This window comes from Stegostoma tigrinum, chromosome 19 (assembly GCF_030684315.1).
Source record: "Stegostoma tigrinum isolate sSteTig4 chromosome 19, sSteTig4.hap1, whole genome shotgun sequence".
NCBI classification, from domain to species: Eukaryota; Metazoa; Chordata; class Chondrichthyes; order Orectolobiformes; family Stegostomatidae; genus Stegostoma; species Stegostoma tigrinum.
In genome coordinates, this window is record NC_081372.1 from 22,142,074 (window position 1) to 22,158,796 (window position 16,723).

A 16,723-nucleotide genomic window follows, 5' to 3' on the forward strand; every position below is an offset into this window, starting at 1 on the left:
ACTCTATGATGTCTTATTTTGAAATTATATTGAAATTAACTTGTAAGAAGTAATGTCAAACACTAAATAATAGTAGTCTTACACTAGATTTTAAGGTTGTGCAATGGTCTGTCTTTCAAAAAGAATTTATTACACATATTCAATAGCCTCTAAAACAAGGCATTCCCTCTCTCCTGCATTCTTCATTCCACATAGATTTAAGACTTTATAGCCCTAATTAAGAATTGAAGAAGTTACATAGAATAGCAGTAAGCTATTTAGATTTTTAAGCCTGCTCCATTATTCAGTGATGGTGGCTGACCTGGACCTTGATTTCATTTGTCTGTTTTGCTTGTGATCTATTGCTGACACAGGTATGTACTGAATGAACTCCTTCACTATGCACGATTCATTGGAATCCTTAACATGCTAATCCAAAAAATGATCCATTTGAGAAAGCAATTTTGTTGAGGATCATCTTTCTTATTAATCCTACATAAAATAGGGTATGCGTTATCAGTATCAGATTTTAAATGAACATGCATTTTTACAAAATGTGTATGAAGTTAGACATATTCATGTACATATGTGTATTTATTGTGAAGGAAAAGGAGAGCTATACCTCAAGCAAGTAGATTTGATTACATTTTTGGGAGATTAATGGAGGGATACCAATATCTTTTAAACCCACACATATTTGCTGAAGGAAATTCAAGGGTTAATATTTCTGAGAGAGTTATAGTGTACAAGTTAACTTTAAGCATCTTATCACTAGATGTGCAATTTTATGTAACGTATATAGGGATTTGTAATGAACTCAGTACACACTGGGATATCTCAGGCCTCTGAATGTTCACCTTGTGTTTTGAGCTTTGTGAAACATATATGCTGATACGCAATTTTTTTCTTGATCATACTGTAGGACATTTAATCATCATAATTAAGTTTTTCTCTCTGTAGCCTATGATTAATGAAAGAAATTGTCTTCAATGATTGTGCTTTTTAAAAATTAATATGAAAACTTGTGCTTAAAATTTCTCTCATTTATTGTGTTTAAAGATTCATTTTACAAAGCGATTAGGTTGATGATGGCAGATAATGCTTATTTTCCATCAGCGTTAAATGTTCAATGAATGTAAACATAAAATGTGAATGCACAAGATGAAGGTTGACAATAATGATCATGAACAGCAATAAAGACAAATTTAATATCTTGTAATATTGAATCTTCGAAAAATCCATATAACTTAATTATCTTGATACTTCCACCTCCTTTACAAAATACAGATAAAACTTAATACACCACTTGAGGTCAGATTAAATAAAACTTCAAACACGCATGAGAAAATCCTTCTGCATGCATTTATGATACGGTGCCTCATGCTTATATTTCTTCAGTGGTTTACTGCGTTTAAACACTGCTAAAAAGAATTCAAAACTTTTTATACTGTATTCATTAGAATACCTCCAAGCTTACCAATATAAAGGGAACAGTATTTAATACTATGTGAGAAGAGAATGCTGATTGGTTGGTGGATAGGTACTGAGTGCTCTTCTACAGTAGGAAATAAGGATGAAGAGGCTTGACAAATGTGTCTTTGTTACAGCAATACCCAGGTTCTGTACTAACAACTGATGGTGTACATGAACTAACATTGGAAACAATTCTCAATTGCAAGACAAGATGAAATTGCATGAAAACAAACTGATCTAAGTGTAAAGATGGAGAAACGGAATGAAATTGAGAAGGACACTCTGTCTTTAGTGATGACAGCATGACTCTAAGTAATGGTAAATGTTATTCAAATAATATTTAAACTTTTCAGGGGTAGCATGGCCAAGCAGTCTAAGATGATGGATTAAGGCTCCAGTCTCTACAGAGGTGTGGGTTCGTATCCCACCACTGCCATTTGTGCCACATTTGAAAGGGGGTGGCACCAGAGGTTAGCACCGCTACCTCACAGCAATAGGGGCGCAGGTTCAATTCCACCCTGGGGTGGCTGTCTGTGTGGGGTTTGCACATTCTCCCCATGTCTGTAAGGGTTTTCTCCAGGTGCTCTGGTTTCCTCTCACAGCCTAAAGATGTGTAGGTTAGGTGGATTGGCCATGCTAAATTGCCCACAGTGTTCAGGGGTGTGTAGATTAGATGGGTTATAGGGGGATGGGTCTGGGTGGGATGCTCCAAGAGTCAGTGTGGACTTGTTGGGCCAAAAGAGCCTGTTTCCACATTGTAGGGATTCTATCTATGATTTCAAATCAGGAACTCCCCCACCATACCTTTATGTTGGTATTGTCTCCCTTCCAAGCCTCTCATTCAAAAAGTTACTATTTTAGCTTTAGACAGGCTTGGCCTTCGATAAATCCAACCTTCATGAACTGACAAGCCGGAATGACCAGTTTCATCCAGCATGTTGGCCACTAATGATCACAAGATATAGATCTTAACTTTTACTTTTACAATTACTATTACATTTACTATTAAGGTTGAGTATATTTAAATGTGACTGAGAAATTAAATTGTGGGTAAATGTGGTTTTGAAGATAGTTGCGATGTTAGTCAACCTCTCTGAAGACATGTGTGTCAAGTTAACATAAGCACAAAAACAATCATGAAAGAGCTTGCAGACAATTGGGTTAAATGTTTATATATTATTTCATATTCTTAATATGCATTGGTATCATTTCAGGGCCAGAACCAACACTTCATTTTAAGAATACAAACTTTATCCAGAGAATGAAATCAAACTTTAGTAAATAAACTCTGCAATATTTTTGTATTTGAAGCCTAGTCTTAATTTAGGATGCACTTAGTGTACAACTTAACATCAATGCAAAATATACCAATATGATAAGTATGGTAAAAAAAAGATGTGGCTTGAATTAAGACAAGGTCGAACTTATGTTGGAGCAAATCCCTAAAAGCTAATGTTGTGAGTCTAACTTGCCAGTTTGCAGCATAACAATTCACTTAGTGCTAAATTTTAACTTATGCAGTATAAGACGAAGTTACTTCACATTGATACAAAAGGGAGTAATATTGTCTGGCACGAGCATTTCAACTGGATGGGGATGGAGTGAAGCTTTACGGAAAAACACTAAACAGCAAGGCTACCTGGCATATTTACTGTGATGCTGTATATGACATCAACTGCCAAACCTAACATATTGGTTTGATAAGCTACCCATCCTATTTCGTAACAGAAAGGACAACCCACTCACACGCTGAACATGGGTTAAAATTATGAAACAGGACTCGGTCTCTTTAATTCTTGCAACTTTGTGGTAATGACAGCTGTGTTGTCTTTGGCTTGAGTTGTGAGTCATTTATTGTATTCATGAAGCAAACAATGAGAGATGCAGGATATGCCAACTTTATACCTTACAGCAATCCTGGGGTAAAGAAGCTAAGTCTTATGGATAATTTTATCAAAACTGACCCACGCAGGCAGTGGATCTTATTGGAAGAGCCCTCAATAATTCTAACTCCACTGGTCTCTGTCAACACACCCGGCCAACTTTTATTGAGCATGTTCACTGCTGGGTAAGAATTTGCATGTCTTTGTGTGACCTGCTTCTGACAAGCATCTTGGCATCTTTAAAATTACTATGCAGTTAACATGGCAATGTGTGAAAATGGAAAATTAAGTGCCCCATTTCAATTTAAACTCCACTATTGACCCCTTTCAAATAGGGACAAAAATCAAAAATGCCTCATATTGTTAACATTCTGAATCAGTTATACAACACATTCTAGTTCAAAAACATCAATGACATGAAATTAAGTAGCGCAAAGTCTTATTTTTGCAATGAATATAGTGCAATTTATTTGGCAATGTCACATCACCTCATTCACACACCATTCTAGTATTATCTAGGATAAAGTAGCGTTGTAATTGTAAAAAAAAATCAAAGATTGAATGAAATCAAACAGCCTACCTTGTGTAGGATGTTATCTGTCAGATGTCACACCACAAACTGGTCTGGTTGAAATTCATTAGTAAATGCTGCTGTCTTCAAGATCTGCGAATGTTTGAAAATAAAATTTATTGCTTGAATGAATTTGTCAATGTTTTGGCATTGGGCTTCTGCCAAGTTCATAGCTTCAGTTTGCTTTCAAAGAATAACTTCCCCCTTCAGAATGTCAAATCAAAACCATCTTCAAAATTAATGGATTTCTACAAACATAAAATAAATTGTCTTATTTGAATTCCTGCTGACCTCCCAGTTTGCTTGGTCCACCGGGAATGAATACCACTTGATTGATATTGTTTAGACTATCTACTGGTTTGCAAAAAGAAAGGAGCAGCTTGACATTAATTAGCCCATTTCCAATTGTGCAACACATGTTCAGTGCTGAGCTTGATAGGAGGCATCCAAGGAGTTGTCAATGGATAAGACCATATGGAGCAGAATAGGCTGCTCTACCATTCGATCATAGCTGATATGTTTCTCAACACCATTCTCCTGTAGCCCTTGAGCCCTTCCTAAACAAGAAACAATCTATCGCTGACTTAAATAGACTCAATCACTTGGCCTCCACAGCCTCTGTGTCAATGAGATCCACAGATTAATCGCAATCTGGCTGAAGAAATTCCTCCTCACCTCAGTTCTAAAGGGTCACTCTGAGGCTATGTCCTTGCATCCTAGTCCTTCCTACTAATGGCAATATTATCTCCATGTTCATTCTGTCCAGACTGTAAGTGATTTAAAGCACACAAAAATTATGGAAACCAAAATAAAAGACTGGAAGTAATGGTGAACTCCTCTTTGATATTGTAAATTGTTTTTGAAGAAGGTCAAATAAATTAGTAGGAAAGCCTAAGCTCTGATTCCTATTTACTGACAGAATGTCAGAAATGTTGGATGTTTTATGTTGATTCACATTATAGTAAACAAGTCTCTAAAATTACTCAGCTATCACATTTTCCACACAAATAGCGTATTATCATATTATCATTGGGAATTTATCCTTTTTTTAACTAATCCCAAATTATTCATAGCAATGATTTTTCCATTTAAAATTGCTGCATATATTTCACATCCTGTTAAACATTGATTTGACTAAACACTGAATTCAATAAAAATTTGGAATTAAGAGTCGAATAATGACCACAAATCCATTGTCAATTGTCGGAGAAAATCTATCTGGTTCACTGATGCCCTTCAGAGAAGGAAACTGCCATCCTTACCTGGCCTGGCCTACATTTGACTCCAGACCCACAGCAATGTGGTTGACTCTTAATGACCTCTGGGCAATAAATGCTGCCCTACCCAGAAATGCCCTTATCCCATGAATAAATAAAAATAAAGTTAGCTTGCTGTCAAGCCCAGCTTCTTATATCATATTGTTCCTGCCACCAAGTGCAAAATCCTCTGGATTGTTGTACAAATGAACAATAGTAATGGGGATCACAATCAAAGTTTTAGAATGCATGCCCAAATTAAAGGAACCTCCATATCAGAGGATGCAGAAAACTTTGTTTTGTAATGATGCTTATATGCAGAATTATGTTTTTACTGAAGGTTTCCTTTTTCCTTCTCTGTTCCTGCCATTTAATTGCCTTTTCTTCACATCTGACAAGCATTGTGATATCTTCTGAGCCTCTACAGAGGCCTGTTTTTGTTTCCTTATTGTTCCTTCACGTTTAAACCAATTGCCATATCTACTGGTGTATGGACCTGTTGCCAGGAGTAATTCTGTAAGTGCATTCACATCTGAGAAAATTGAGGATGCTATATTTTAGCCTTTGATTGGAATTTGCAAGTCTTTGATCCAAAGATGAAAACTGTACCAATTACATTTACACTTACATTGCACTAAAACTCTGGCCCAATTTAACTGTTGGTGTTACTTACTTGCCTTCCAAAAATATCCCTGAAATATAGGTCAGTCTTCGTGAGGGATCTTTGCATTGAATGCTTTCTGCGTGTAAACAAGAGTAGCCAACTGCACTGCTTTCCACCTGACTAGAACATGTGCAAAGGTAATTATTTTATGCTGAATTACTTCAATAATTAGAGATTTGAACATTTTAGTGTACTTCTGATACTTTTAGATGCTCGCAATATTTATCAATGCAAACTGTCACAATAAAATCCCTTTAATCCCTGTAAAGTGAACCCATTTGGCAGCTGCTGCTGTTCTTGTGAAACACTTTAATTTCACAGTTCAGTGAAATATGGTACATGTATCCACACATGAGGCAAAGCCAAATAAGGTTACTTGATTCAAGGAAAATAGCACATATTTCCCCAAAATTTAGGATACACAACCAAATCGCCTGAACTGATTCTGACTACACAGTATTCTAAATAGCACAGAGAAACTGGAGCAGCTCTGTTTTTTTTTATATAAGTAGTCTATCAACAGAAATTAAAATCATTTCAAAATATTCTTGCTCTTCCTCACAGAAGACTTTGAGCATTTAGCATCCCTTTCCTGCTACTGACCAATGTGCAATAGTTTCTGGTAAGAACAGTAAACTGAAGTTATGACACAGGTTAATTAACAGGTTCCAGTGCTACTCTATCACCAATATTCAGTAATTAAAGTGCTTTTTTGCTATTTTGAGAAATATAAATTATTCAATTTAAAGCCCTTTGGGGTACAGTAAAACACTCAATGCAAGTACTTATGTTACAGGTTTGCATTCAGCATCAGAAATGAATGCCTTTTGCCGCACAATGACATTACTATTCCGCCAAATATTCTGTTTACTTGCCAACTTGATTTAACTTTGTATTTTGTTCTGTAGATTCTGCAGTTCAGCAGACAGGTGAGAGTTTATGAACCCAGCAAAATAGAGTTTTGTGAGTTTCATTCATAGTTACTGGGTGATGGCTGGCTTGGCCCAATTATTGGATGCGGGTCTTTCCAGTAAATTGGATAGGCTGCAAGCCCAGCAAGGGTGTGCTCCGTGAGACTGGTCTGCTAGAATCCAGGCTGAGGGTAGTGGAAAACTACCTGGGGATCAACAAAAAAACAGCCATGAAACAACTGCTGCAGAGTTGTTACAAGTATAGAGTAACTTGAGGCCCATGGCATTCAAGGGGCAGTGACAGAAATACAGCTTTGGTGGACAAACAGCTGAGTGTAAAAGTTACTGGTTGCTTTCCACATCAGATCTAAGTATTCCACTGTAACCTCTACAGGTTGCCACGAAAACCACAACTCCATGTTTAGGGGATAATTCAGTGAGGTGTGATCTGGAATAAATTGCTTGAAAGGGGGAGCAGATTCAAGTGTTGTGGGAAAATAATAGTTGAGTTGAAGTCTTCTGGTGCAGTCACAAAGGGCCTCTTTCTATCCTTTACAATTGCATAGCTAGAGATGCAAACAGCTGTAAACAAAATTATTGCAGTTGACTTTTAAATTTTTTGATACATATATGCGCAGAATCCTGCCTCACGCATTTGTCCATCTTTTAGGTGATTTGGAAAGATTCAATAAAACAATAACTTCATATTGTGGTTGCCTTCTCTACTAAGAACCACCATCTGTGATCCAGGTGTTGTTTGCAGACTTTGCAGCTGTGGGGCAATGTGTCTTGTGAAATGTAGGTTTGAAAGACAGGTCTCCCTCAACTACATAAGGTACAGATACTGGAGATGTAAATGGCATCCTAGGTTCATAATGGGTATGAGCAGAATGGCTCAAGCATCACCTCTATTTTATGCCTCTTCAGAGACAAAGTTTGTATCTTGCATTTTCAGACACCAGCAATGATGTTCATGTGTGTTACTTTCAGCAGTGTCATTTACACGTCAATGCACAAAGATATGTAAAGCTACTGATAACAAAATAACTATAAAACAAAAAAAAGAGCTAGTGATTACAGCATAACAAGTAATGTAGGTTTTGGCTTGAGCCTGATATTTTATCTGTTGCAGTAATGCCTATGTTTTCCCTCATAACATGAGAAACAAAGCACGGATAACATGGTATTGATGAATTCAACAGAAGTTTATTACTGCCTATTAGGGCATACAAATCCTACATTCAGTGACACCGTAGCTGATAGCCATGATCTCACTAAACAGCATGGCAAGCTCAAGGGGCCAAATGGCCTAGTCTTGTTTCTGTTTGTGATCTTATGTTTGTGTGCCCTCAAGCTATTAAGTTAACAAAGTTAACAAGAACATGTTTTCAACAGCATGTTATTCTTCAAATGATCCCCATTAGGATGGAGTCAAAGATCTTTCCACAGTAAGGCCTCTTGCCATGAAATCATGACATTGTCATTGGTGCAATCTTTTCAAAGATACACAGAAATACTGTGACTCTTAAAAATTATACTACCATAAAATCACGAGACATAACACAACAACGAATATACAAGGCAAGATGCACCAAAGTTTACTAACACATGCAAAGAAGATTCTGCAGGGGGTCTTGACATTGACCTAACTTTAACAACCTGCTTAAACAGGCCAAATCCCAAGATCTCCTTTTCTACTGAGACACAACATGTCAGGAGCATTGCTCACTACCAGAGGTAATGGTAGCCATCTACAGTGTTTGTTGGTAAGTATGTCTTTGAAATGTTTGTGTTCAATAGGGGTTTGTTGCTGTCTGGTATATGCAAAAATAGCCACTTTCTGGTCTAATGAGAAGAGTCTTGCAATTGCATCTTGGCAACTATTTACACATTATGAGAATAGTCTTTGCATTACTATAACATGTACCGAGAGGATCTAGCCTTCGATCCGTCTCCCACAAGATCCTAATTTCCCTTCCCACTGAGTACTCAATGAGTGGTACTTTATGAGATGTTAATGCTTGTTTAAAGGTACAGAGGTATAACAGGATTGAATTTTGATAAACATACAATATGAATGCCTTAATTCAGTCTGTATATTCCTGTAGGTCTGCCACATTTTGAGCAGTGAAAATGATGTTGGGACAAATACTACCTCTTGTTTCTCAGGCCTCCGAGGGTCATGAGTGTCAGTGACTTCCGAAATGAGATATTAATGCGTCAGGATGGTGCTTACAACCTGATTGGTGTGTGCAGAACCTCAGAGTGATGCAACAGATGTGTGCAGCTTGGAATGTTAACAGCTCTGGGCCTATACTCCTGATCTCACCTACAACCTTTAAAAAAATTTGTTTCTGTTTCCACTTCTTTCAAAAATATTTTAATTAATTTGATGAGTTCTAAAAGATATTCCTGAAGAAAAACTTTGTATACTAAAAACATGGGTATTTGAGGCCTGTTGCTTCTCTGCCAGTGAAAACCAATAATTAATTTTAGCTTATTACAAATCAAGCCAATCTATGGTAATACTTAATTTGGAACCACAGAAAGCATATGCCGAAATTCCACTTAGAGGGTTTTTAATTAAATAAAAGCAACACAAACAAAAATTACTTTACATAACAAGTGATTAGGATCTGGAAGACACTGCGAAGAAAGTAGTGGTGATTGCTTCAACTGTGGCTTTGAAAGGGAAATCAAAGTTTTGAAAATCGAAGGATGCGAGGACAAAAATAATGCAGGGTTGTAGGAAACGGGTGGTGGAATGAGATTATTTGAATGCTTTTCAGAGAGCTGGCAGTGACTCAATGGGGCAGATGGCCTTTTCTATGCTGTAAACACTGAGATGGCCTTTCTTCCATCAATTTTGATGGAAGGTCGTCTTGACCTTAAATGTTAACTTTGCTTCTTTCACTACAGATGCTACATGGCCTGCTGAGTATTTCCTGCAGTTTCTGTTTTTATTTTAGGAGAGTGATATTGGGCATTCACGAGCTTGTAACTATTTTCAATATAGCATACTAAAAAATACAGCAAAACAAATCAAACTGTTCAACCCATTGTGAAATGTTTATGTATGGCCATTTGCCCTTCAATGATTTTTAAAAACCTTCAGTACTTAATTTTTGGTTATTCTTTTCAATTACTTCCCTAAAATCCAGTTGTTTTTAAGTTTTCTGCATCTTTCATTTTTAACCACACGATTTGGAGTTGTCCCCACAAAAGAAAATAATCCTCTTAATAACTTTAAATTATGCTCATCAGCTGCTGTAAAAAGGTTAATAACACAGTCTGACACACAGTGTAGACACACAAGCTGAACTGTCGAATGCCTAATGAGAAACACATACAATTTGCAATAAATAAAGTAAGATACCAGTTCAAGCAGTGAGTCACGTAGGTGATGAATTTGTTAGCCACAGCTGGAGTGGCTAAGGTAATAACTGCGACAGAAAATGATTCTACTGTTGACAGAGATATATACCGGTTTCATCAGTTCCAGTCAACAAGACTGGGAAATGCAACAGCTCCACTGCTGATGACTAAGGATGAGCCAGGATAATAAAATTGCCAAGTAAATTTCCCTTAGTGTTTGCAATGATAATTATTTTCTGAAATTAAACCAAGATTGTTACCAATATAGGAGCTTTTTAAATTGCACTACCTAGGATCCATGTTTCACTAAGCAGAACATTCTCTGGCCTTTAATAGTTACAATGAGTGGTCATTCAAGTCCTTGCAAAGTTCATCACTTGCAATCACTAACACATAGTAACCCCTCATTATCATACTGTGAAAATTAACTTTTGTTTGCTTTAGTTTAGCATTCTTATGAATAAGGAACCTTAAAAATGTCTCCTTTATAAATGCATCCTCTCTCTCATGAATGTTTGTCAAGGCTTTGTTTTACTACAGCAGAGGCAAAGTATTAAATTGGAACATGGTTATAATTTACAGATGTTAAGGCAACTGGATTCAAATTTGTTTCCCAGAAAAACATTAAATAGAATATTCATTAAAAATTATTATATTTAAGCAAAAATTTAAGTTTGACAAGAACAAACAAAACCTAACGCTTAAGTAAAAGCAAAATGCTGGAGTAACTCATCAAATCAAGCAGCATCTGCGAAGAGAGAATGTTTCGAGCCTGGTACAAGTCTTCTTTGGGATTTAAACTCAGTTCCAAAACAAAACAAAAAGATGTTATACCGAACTTGGAAAATTAACTCTGTTTTCTCTCCACACAGATACTGCCTAATCTACTGAATTTTTCTAGCACTTTGATTTTTATTTTAGATTTTCAGCACCTGCAATATTTTGTTTTTACTAGAATTTGAGGCTCATTAGTTTCATTTAAGAAACATAACCTTGCTAGTACAGAATTGACTAAAGCTGAAAAAAAATTGACAATGTCAAAGCTTTCTGTCTTGCACTCATCAGGACAATGCAAGAATGCCAAATTTAAAAAGGAGTAACAAAATATACTGTAAGAAGAAAAGGCTACACATTGGTTGAGGCAGTGTCATTAGGACCTATTGCTGCCCTCATTTTTGTTTAATTCAAAATAGACACAATGCTTGAACATTGTTCCTTTTCCCGCATATGAACACGTGCAGATTCTAGCAAAATTACACGTAAGATATGCCAGTGGTTCAGTTTTACACTTCATACAAAAGTTAACTTTGAGGCCACTCAGATTTCATACATTGGTAGATGCTACACTGAATAAATAGCCAAACATGCTTGACTAAATCTTGGTGGAAAAATAATATTCATGATGCATGCCATTATATATGCGCAAATCAGCCAGCAACTCTGGCAGAAGGGGAGGTACAAATCTCCAGAATCTACCAGTTGATTGACACTGGTGTAATGATCCCTGCTGAAATCATTCAAACAGAAGAGCAGAATTTACTGAAAGACATCAACATGACAAACAATGGATAAGATTTCACTTTTAGAACTTTTACTCTAACAATCAAATTTAATAAGCAAATTAAGAATGCATTAACATGCAAATTATGGTCAATATAAGCTACATATTAAATTGAAGATCATTCTCTCAGAATTTGCTCAGGTACTCATTTCAGCTATAAAATGCTTCAAGATTCCAATCTTCCTCAAGTTGAATTCCGGCTTCTCTTCTTTCAAAGATTTAGTCATAGATTCTCATTGGACATCATCTCCCAGAATTCCACAGGAAAGGTTGTCACTAAAACGACACACTTCTCTGGAACCAGTTCAGTTCTGCCCATGACAGTCTCAACGGTGTGGATCTACGTGTATCTCCTTTTATCTAAACTCTCAATGTCAAGTCTGCACTATTTTGATGAGTCTGGTCTTTGAATCTAAGTGGTAGAATCTGCTGCAGCAACTTTGTATTTGCCTATTGCCAGCTTTTGAATCCAGCCATGATTTTACTTCAGCCTGCACTACTGGGCGATTTGTGATTAGATGGTTGTGTCTTTTTCTGTTTCAGATAGTTTCAGTTTCTTGAAAAACTTGGAATTTCAATTTTTCTTTCAGTTATGGTCAGACTGAAAGAAAGATGCAAGCTTTGAAACCAATGTACCCAAAGGAATATTTGACAAGTCATCTGTCAGAAAACAGCTCTCACACACTCCCAGACTAGACCAGGAGATACAGAAGGAGTTGCATAAATTGCTTTGCAAAGGCTTTGGGATCTTGGAACATCTTTGATATGATGTCATGGAATAGTACAGCACTGAGTTTACTAGCGTATAAGTGGAGGTAGAACACTCTAGAATGAGTGCCTTGAGAGTGCCTTGGACATGAACTCTAGAAGTATGTAGACCAGAGATAGTAGGAATTGCCAATGCTAGAGAATCTGAGATAACAAGGTGTAGAGCTGGATGAACACAGTAGGCCAAGTAGCATCAGAGGAGCAGGAAGGCTGATGATTTGGGCCTAGACCCTTCATCAGAAATGGATTCCTGCTCCTCTGATGCTGCTTGGCCTGCTGTGTTCATCCAGCTCTACACCTTGTTATCTAAGTATATAGACCAGTTTTCAACTAATGTAACTGTATGTCAGGGGCTGGTGAATCTAATTTGCACAGATAGCACGTTTTAGCATTAATGTATAAAGTGTGACTTTGAATTCTGTAGACTTTGTCTTCTCAGCCAGTCTGTCTCTAATCCAACTTCATTGTGGCATCAAACCATACAATGAATGAACAATGACACAGAACAATGCATCAGCTTTCAATAGGCAGGACATAGCCTAAAGTTAAATAATAGAACCAACTTTCTAAGAATATCTTTCAGTTATTGCATACTATATTGCTTATCCTTAGATTTTTAAGTGTGATGTTGTGGTAGGCACCATATCATCAAACATCTGACAATGGGAACACACTTGTTGCTGTTGGTTAGTCTACTCCTGACATTTCATAAAAGGAAAAGATTCCAAATTGGGAACAATGGGCAATATCTTTTAATGGGAGTATTCATTGAGATATTTATGCTTTGGAAACCTTTATCAAGTATCAACTGTAGCTAGCATACATACCTTTTTACATCCAATTCAGAAGGTAAATCAGCTCAAAAGTGAAGCATTAACTGCCTGTAGTCATCTTTCTGTCATTGAAAGGTGGGCAACAAAATAATTAAGTTTATTACACACTTAAGTCATATCCTACATTTATGAGGCTATCTAATTTGTATTAATAAATATTTATTAAGAATGTGAAGCTGTTTGTCGTCATACTGTTGGGAAATGCAGTTCCAAACATTAAGCAAATGCTCCGAAGTATGGCTAGTCAGTGCAATTTGAAAGAAATCTGTTTCTATGACTACTTGCTTTATCTGTGAGGCTTCATACTATGGAGTCAATGCATTCAACAGAATTAATTCCTGTGAGAAAAGATAAGGGGCTTTGTAATGAACTTGAAGATTGTCTCACTAGCCTGCTACTTTGACACAAGGTGTCAAAACCCGAGAACAATTCTGTTTACGTCTTATCTGTCAACATTTCAGAGGAGAAGCAAGTACATTCCCCAGGAAAATCCATCACCTCGCAAAAGAAATCCAAGTGGATATTCAGTTTGCAATTTCCAAAATGGTTCACATTTGCGATTTTCAACATCAATTTCTGATTTTATTGTTGTCTGTACATTACTGATTTTTCACTCACAAAGTTACAAGATGACAGAGGTCACATTTAGTTAAGTTTCAATTGACCTGGCTGGAGAATGCGTGATGGTAATGATGGAAAACCTGCCAGTCATTATTCCATCAAATCAATACTATGAGCCCATACCCATGCAGAATAACATGGAAGTTCTCAAGTTCTTGACTGTGATTCCACATGCTTTGTCAGTGAGGTCCTGCCCAGGGTTCAATACCTGAACAATCAGTGAATGGATCAATATCTCCACAATTTTGCTGTTTGGTTTTTCAACTATTTTGTGTAACACTAACTTTTACTTAGTTTCATGTGGTATAATGGAGTTTTTAGATAGCATCCTAAGTTTACATTTAATTTGATTTTCCCTTACTGGCCCTGAAAAGCTAATTGCACAGTTCACACTGTTCAATTTCTCCTCAGTGATGAAAATAATATTATAAATGAATGTTTGTGATATTTCAGTTAATATTTTGATCTATCATTGCTTTCACCACTTGACAATTTAAAAGTAAAGGCTACTCAGGGTTTGAAACTTTCTGCTTTGCTGGCTGAGAGAGTACTTAAAATATGATTGTCTACTTGACTGCTGATATCATGAACAACATATAAAGTTCATGGTCATGTGCCCATCCACCAGCTGGACAGTTAATGGAAAGCTGGGATGAAGCCAGAGCACACAGCAGAAACCTATGCAGACACGGGGAGAGCGTGCAAACTTCACATGGATTATCGTCCGAGGATGGAATCAAACCCAGATCCCTGGCACTGTGAGGCAGCAGAGCTAACCACTATGCCATCATGTCATCCACTCTTGTCTTTCTCTCACCTTTAAATATCTAAAAATCTCTTGCAGTCTTCGTTCATATTACCATATTATAACCCTCATATTTCACCTCTCCTTCCCCTAAGTTTTTTAGTTGTCCTGTGTCGCCTCTAAAAGGATTCCTCTTCTTTTGCTTCTATGCTGTGCCTGATTTTCCTTGTCAACCATGGCTGCTGCAACCTCCCTTTAGTTTGTTTCTCCTTCCTGGTTATGAATTTCTGCTGTGCCTCCCAAATTACCTTCAAAAACTCTGGCCATTGCTGCTCCACCGGCTTCTCTGCTAGGCTCCTGTTCCAATCAACTCTGGCCAGCTTCTCTCTCATGTCATTATAGTTACCTTTATTCGATGGGAATACCGTTACATCCAGTTCAGTCTTCTCCCTCTCAAACTGCTGGGTGAATTCTCTCATAATATGGTCACTGCCTCCTCAGGGTTCTTTCACCTTAAACTCCTTAATCAAGACTGGCTCATTACACATCAAATTCAGAATTGCCTGGAGCCTAGTGGGCTCTAATACAAGCTGCTTCAAAAAGACTACCAAGTAGACATTCCACATTTCCATAAGTAAATATTTCTTGGCACCTGTTACCAACCTGATTTCCCTAGTCCACCCGCATATTGAAGTCCTCCATGATTATTGTAAAAGTGCCTTTCTCATCTCCTGATTTATTTTCTTCCCCACATCCTGATACCTCCTGGACCCTCTACCTACCTCATTGGCAGTCAGACGTTCCTGTCCTTGACCACTGATTGAATTCAAGGTAATTAGTGACTCCCTCGGGAAAGACAGCTACCAAGTAACTCTACCCCTCCCCTGATGTGTCGCAGTATTTGAAGCTCAGACTCCAGCTCATCAACTGTGAGCTGGACTTCCTCAAACAACCAACACTTGTTACAGATATGCTCACTATGAACACCAATTGCGTCCACCAGCTCCAACATCACACAGATACAACATATTGCCAGGCCCAACATCTCAATTTTATTCACTTAGCTCTTCATTTTTCTTTTTGAAAACATGCCTACCAGTGTTTTTGTTTGCAACCTGCGACCTTCTCCTTTGGCCTCATTCTGAAAGTAACCTGTAATAAATAGTCAAATTTCTGAAATAGAAATTTTGGGAAGGAAATGAGGGGGGAAAAAGATGACACCATGTGCTTTACACTGTATGAAGCCTGTCTCCTGAAAGTACGGTCAGGAGAATTGAGACAACTTTCTTGAAAGAGTGAGAGTCCAGGCAGCTGTGCTAGTTGCCTCATGCCAGAATTCAGGATATTTGCTCTGGGGTGGAGAAGAACTGTAATACGAAGGGAGGATCTTATGATTGTAGTCTACATTCGTCCCAACAACATAGATAGAACTAGGAAACAGGTAGAAGGAGGGAGCTCGCGAAGTCATGAATTTAAAAATCAGAACCTCAAAGATAAATATTTCCAGATTCCTGCCTAAGCAAACAGGCATAGAAAATTAGAGGCTGGTAAAGACAGGAGTGGGAGAAGTGGATTCTACTTTGTGGGGCAGTGTCACAAGAGCAGAGGGAGAGAAAAAGGAGTTCTGTATCGTTAGGATAATCTATACCTGACCTGTGCCAGTTTGGGAGCTGTTGTGAACTAGGGAAGTAGACAAGACTGGAAACTAAACACGGGGAATGAGGGATCAAGCTTGGGTAAAGTATAACAAATCAAGGGAGAGAGTCAAAAGAAGAGAGCAAAATATTCCTGTGGAAAATGAAGGTCACAGAATGGCAGGAAAGTACAGAGGCATAAAACTGAAAAATAGACCAATCAAGACTGGATACTACAAAGACAAAAGAACAAACGAAAAATCTCAATCTGAATGCATGTAGCATTCACAATGAAGTCAGTGAATTGACAGCACACATTAACGTGAAAAAATATGATCTGATAGCCATTGAGGAGATTTGGCAACAGGGTGACTGGGATTCTGTTCTGAATATTGAGAGGTACATATTAAAGCAGCAGCTGCTTGGTAAAAGCAGAGGGGTAACGTCCC

The 16,723-nt window shown here is 37.5% G+C and overlaps 1 protein-coding gene across 8 annotated transcripts in view; it reads right to left on the bottom strand.

Annotated features, from left to right (window-relative positions):
* The window catches only part of LOC125461244 (disks large-associated protein 4-like), a 579,923-nt gene that overhangs the window by 441,437 nt on the left and 121,763 nt on the right, over nt 1-16,723 (bottom strand). For all 8 annotated transcript variants that reach the window (XM_048549769.2, XM_048549768.2, XM_059652770.1 and 5 more), the window contains one exon: nt 3,916-3,999. The gene's annotated coding sequence lies outside the window, so the exon portion shown is untranslated. The remainder of the gene's footprint in view (nt 1-3,915; nt 4,000-16,723) is intronic.